Source organism: Bos javanicus, chromosome 21, assembly GCF_032452875.1.
Source record: "Bos javanicus breed banteng chromosome 21, ARS-OSU_banteng_1.0, whole genome shotgun sequence".
Classification (NCBI taxonomy): domain Eukaryota; kingdom Metazoa; phylum Chordata; class Mammalia; order Artiodactyla; family Bovidae; genus Bos; species Bos javanicus.
In genome coordinates, this window is record NC_083888.1 from 61,735,662 (window position 1) to 61,741,661 (window position 6,000).

Below are 6,000 nucleotides of genomic sequence, written 5' to 3' on the forward strand. Positions count from 1 at the left end.
ATTCATGATTATATATATTTTTTCTTAGAGAAAGTCCCTACAAATACTGCTTGTAAAATTTCTTTGGTTCTGGATTACCCCTGTGATTAAGGTTAAACTCCTCAATATGACCTGGGTAATGTGACCTGGTTCATCAAGCTTATCTGACAGTCCTTGTCTCATATTTTATCTTAAGTGCAACAAATTTAATTTTTTACTAAATACCATGCTGGGTTGGGAAGATCCCCCGGAGAAAGGAATGGCTCCCCACTCCAGTATTCTTGCCTGGAGAATCCCATGGGCAGAGGACCCTGCCGGGCTTCCTCCCTGGTGCCGCAAAGAATCAGACATGACTGAGCGACTAATATGCTATTTCAGGTTTCTATGTCTTATGCTGGTCCTTTAGGTGGCAACATCTTTCCATCTCTTATTGACTTATGCCAACATATATCTAACCACAACTTCTATTGGATAATTTCTCCTCCTTCTACAAGACTCAGCTCAAGTGTGAACTGCCTGAGTAGCTTTTTGGGTCCCTCATCCGTCTGCCAGTGGATCTCTGTGCTTCTACGATACCTTGACCTTTCTTTTATCTCCATGGTGACTAAATCTGCTGTATGCCTGACGTAGGTGTAAAACAGAAATTTGTTGAGCTGTTGCTGAATTACCATTCTGTAACCTAGGCAAGTTACCTGACCTTGTCAAATCTCAGTCTCTATCCTTGTAAACAAGGCTGTTATACCACCTTAAAAACTGTAGCAAGATTTCAAATAGGTTATGTAAAATAAAAATATTCAGTATATGCCAAGCCTTATAGTTAACACAAATAGAATTGACTGTATTAAAATATTTTTAGAATCACAGACATGTTCACCTTAAATAACACTGTACGTTTAAATGAAAACTAAATTCTTGAAATCAGATCAGGAAAACAGTAAAAATTATATAGTGGTTCAAAGCATGGGGGGCTAGTTGGCTTGGGTGTGAATTTTGGAATCACCATTTACTAGATTGTTTGACTTTAGTTAAAAAAGAAAACTGTCCTTTCTGTGCCTCAGTGTCTTCGTCTGAAGATGGAGACCGCAATGGGCTGCTGCGGTGATGAAATGTGTTAGCACGCCCTTACCTCTTAGTAGTCTCTGGCTCTTGGGGAATCCTCACTAAACGTGAGCGATCACTACTGCTAACTCTGACTAATAGAATTTCAACAAAGGCCTTTTTGGTATCACAGTGAAATCAAGACTTCTTGATGGCTAGTTAAGCACAGACACTCAAGCTGCACAATCCCATTACTGACAGAAATTATGGCCATATTTGCAATTGTAGAGAATAATGATAAGACATAGAAGGCACTGGGATATCACTAGTAGATTTAATCCGAGAAATGGAGAGTTACTGCTCAAGGGAGAATGTTGATGCCTTTCTCTTTAAATATTTGAATCATTCACATTATAAGCATGGCAGCAAAACTAACAAAACATGAATAAAGTTTTGTCACATGGATTAATAAACAGAGAATAACAGAGAGTAAAGAACACAAATTCTGGAGCAGAAATTTTTTCAAACTCAGTGGAACCGGTTTTTCCCACGGTAAACCTCTTCTTGGAGAAGGCAATGGAACCCCATTCCAGTACTCTTGCCTGGAAAATCCCATGGATGGAGGAGCTTGGTAGGCTGCAGTCCATGGGGTCTCCAAGAGTCGGACACGACTGAGCGACTTCACTTTCACTTTTCACTTTCATGCATTGGAGAAGGAAATGGCAACCCACTCCAGTGTTCTTGCCTGGAGAATCCCAGGGACGGGGGAGCCTGGTGGGCTGCCGTCTATGGGGTCGCACAGAGTCGGACACGACTGAACTGACTTAGCAGCAGTAGCAAACCTCTTCTGGATGCTACAGTTTTAGAAAACCTATTTCCAGAAAAGTACTATAGAGAATTGCATGTCAGAAGTAACCTGGCAGTCTGCTTTAAGGACTGAGATAGGGTGGATGAAGAACAATAATACAGAAATGGAGAGGCAGTGTCAAGTTCTATTTCCAGCTCTATGGGAACCCAGTGTAAACAAAAGATACGGATTTAAGTGTCTATCAGTTTACTGTACAATGTATCTGCATCTTTTGTTGACACTATGTCCCCTGCATTGGCAGTCAGGGTCTTTACCTCTAGTGCCACCTAGGAAGCCCTATAGAAGGTACCTACTAGTTGAAAAAAGGCAAGGGTACCTATATTAATAAAAACAAAAGAAAAAAGAAGTGTCACCTCATAAAGCTAAAAGTTCTAGTAATAGTTCCCTAAATTGATGGATCTATAAAGATAGTCTCAACATAATTCATGCATTGGAGAAGGAAATGGCAACCCACGCCAGTGTTCTTGCCTGGAGAATCCCAGGAACAGCAGAGCCTGGTGGGCTGCCATCTATGGGGTTGCACAGAGTCGGAGCAGCAGCAGCAGCAGCAATATAAATAAAGCCAAAAATGTCAACTTCAAGGAGAGATTGACAGACTGAATATTATGGGAAGGAAATTTTAACATGCTTCTCTTAGTAACTGATAGATATGGTTAGTATTGCCTAGACAATCTGGGTTCAAGTCTTGACACAGGCACATATTTAGCTGTGAACCATAGGCTATGAACCTTAGGGAGTTTTCCTAAGTTTTCTAATCTATAAAATGATAAATATTCACTTATAAGATTTTGTGGAAATCATATATTAATATATAGAGAGCATTTGTAAATAGGTCTTATGAATGATAGCTCTATATGTCAGTATTACTTTTTAATCGAACCAATGGGCATGTACAGGCTACTCTAGCCAACAGTTGCAGAATACATATATCAAACACACAAAGAACATATACAAAACTTGACCATAGACTAGTTTAAAATAAATCTCATTCACTCTACAGTCTCTGCTCCCAATGTAAATAAATTAGTATCAACATCAAAAATACATCTAAAAATTCACTATATCTTTGGATATTTAGAGATACAGTTTTAAACAAATCATACATTAAAGGAGTGATTATAATGGAAATTAGAAATATTTAGAACTGAATATTAATTTAAAAACTTTCAAAATATGTGTGATACAACTACCGCAGTATGTAGAGGGAAATTTTATATTTCCTTTTATATATAGAATATTATTCTATAAAAGATAAAAAGTTAAAAAGCTAATGAAATTATTCTCCAATTTAGGAGGTTAAAAAACACACCATAATAGAGAGAAGAAATTACAAAAAGGAAATTATATTTGAAAAAAAGAGTAAAAAAAAGTAAAATTAAAATGGATGGGCTAGAGAGAGTTGATAGAGTAAAAGCCTGAAATTTGAGGAGAAAAAAGTGATACAGAAAGAAGAGAGTAAAGAGAAGAGTGAAAAAGAAAGGATATATTACTACTAAGCTGAAGACATTGAAATGATAATAAAGATATTATAAACAATTTCACAGTGATAAATTTTAAATTTCAAGAACAATGGAGACATTCTTAGAAAAATATGATTTACTAAAACTGACTCAAAAAGAATTAAACAAAGTATGAATAGCTCTATAATGAGTAAGGAAATTTGTTCAAATTAAAAAAATCTTCCCTTTTCCTCTAAACACTCCAGGCCTAGATGTCTTCATCAACAAGCTTTACCAAAGAGTCAAGTAACAAATAACTCAATTTTACATAAATTATTACAGATTAGGGAGTAGAGGAGAGCGCACCTCAACAAATTTTGGAACCAGAGTAACCTCAATACCAAAATCCCACATTTTATAAAAATAAAAATTATAGACCAATTTTCATGTGAACATATGTGAAAAAGTCCTAAATAAAATACCACCTTATATAGCAAGGATCATTCATTATGTCCAAGTAGGATCACTTTCAGGAATGAAATTAGTAAAATAATTTAGTAAATTTTCCAAATTCAATCTACAAAACTCAATGACATGTTTATGCACAGACAATAAGTAGATAATGTAATTTTATAGATATATTATTATTAATAACATCAAGAATATAAGGAATTTAAGAATATATCTAGCAAAATATATTTAAACTCTGTATGAAGAAAATTAGAAAAGCAATTATGAGAAGATCTATAGAAATTGAAATTTCTATGGATTGGAAGATTCAGTGTGATACATATGATAACTTCTCCAAATTGGTCTATAAAGTCACTATAATTTGAAGACCAGGTTTTGTGGATATGTGTATATATGTATAGAATTTGACAGGCTTATTCTAAAGTCTGTATGAAATTGCAAATGGCAGGTAAAGGAGGATCCTCTTGAATGAGAAGAACAAAGTTGGTTGGCTGGTTTTTGCATATATCAGTAATTACTTTAATGATAGTAATTAAGGCAGGATTATATTGTTCCTTGGTTATCCAAACCAACCAATGAAACAGATTAAGAGTCAGAAATATGGGAATATGTGTGTGTGTGCTTGTGTATATGTGTTTATTTTATGTGCAGAAGTAGCATAACAGATCGGTGGAAAATAACACATTTTAAATACACAATGGAGGAAAATTTATAATCTGCAAGAAAACTGTGAACACTACATCACAATATATTAATATATAAAAGTGAACTTCAGGTTAAAAAATACTTACATGTGAAAGGCAAAATTATAAATGTAAAAGAAAACATAGGAAAATGAATTAAATGAATTCATGTGAAGAGTGTTCTTAAGTAAGTCACAAAATGCAAAATCCATGAAAGAAAAGGAATAACTGCAGAAAACAGAAAAATAAAGGGAAATCTTTAAAAATGGAAAAGATATTTATAACATATATAATTGAAAATGATTACTATACAGGATAAAGAAACTCCACAAACCTGTAAAAAAGTATAATAAATAAAACACAAGTGACCTAATAGAAAAATGGTCAAAAGATTTACACAGACACTTCCCCAAACCAGAAGTTCAAATGGCCAGTGACACAGGAGGAGATGTGCACTGGTAAACAGGGGAATAAAAATTAGAATAATAATGAGATACTATTTCATACCCACCAGAAGGACAAAAATTCAAATAATTGATAATAATAAATTTTCAAAATGACAGGGAGCAAAGGAGACTCTTAAATTTTTCAAGAGGGTGAAAATTGGTAAAACTGCTTTGCAAAGCAATTTACCATTATCTATTAACAACTCTGCTCAGTATTCTGAAATAACCTAACTAGGAAAAGCATTTGAAAAAGAATTGATACTTGTAGATGTATAATTTAATTACTTTGCTGTACACCTGAAACCAACACAATATTGTCAATCAACTATGGGTTGTGCTGTGCTGTGCTTAGTCGCTTAGTCGTGTCTGACTCTGAGACCACATGGACTGGAGCCCACCAGGCTCCTCTGTCCATGGGATTCTCCAGGCAAGAATAGTGGAGTGGGTTGCCATGCCCTCCTCCCAGGGATGTTCCCAACCCAGGGATCGAACCCAGGTCTCCTGCATTGCGAGCAGATTTTTTACTGACTGAGCTTCCAGGGAAGCCCCAATCAACTATACTCCAATATAAAATTAAAAAGTAAATAAATAGAAAGAAAAAGTACACACCATAAACCCGACATTTTTTTCCTCTCTTGGGATACACCCTAGAGCTCTCTATATATGAAGAGCTGGAATAATCAGTCCATAGAAGCTTGACCTACCAAAACATTGGCAAGAACCCAATACACGCTTGGAGCAGACTATATAAGGACATCATGTCCTGGTCACACAACAGAAGCTTGTTCAACAGAAAACATAAAGCACTGCTGCTGCTGCTGCTGCTGCTGCTGCTGCTGCTAAGTCGCTTCAGTCATGTCCGACTCTGTGTGACCCCATAGACGGCAGCCCACTAGACTCCTCTGTCCCTGGGATTCTCCAGGCAAGAATACTGGAGTGGGTTGCCATTTCCTTCTCCAACACAAAGCACAGGGAACCATAACAGCAAGGATGAATCTCAGAAACAATAAGGAGCTAAAAATGCACAACAGACAGGTCACAACCACTGCAAACATCATATTGTCCAGAGAGCCCAT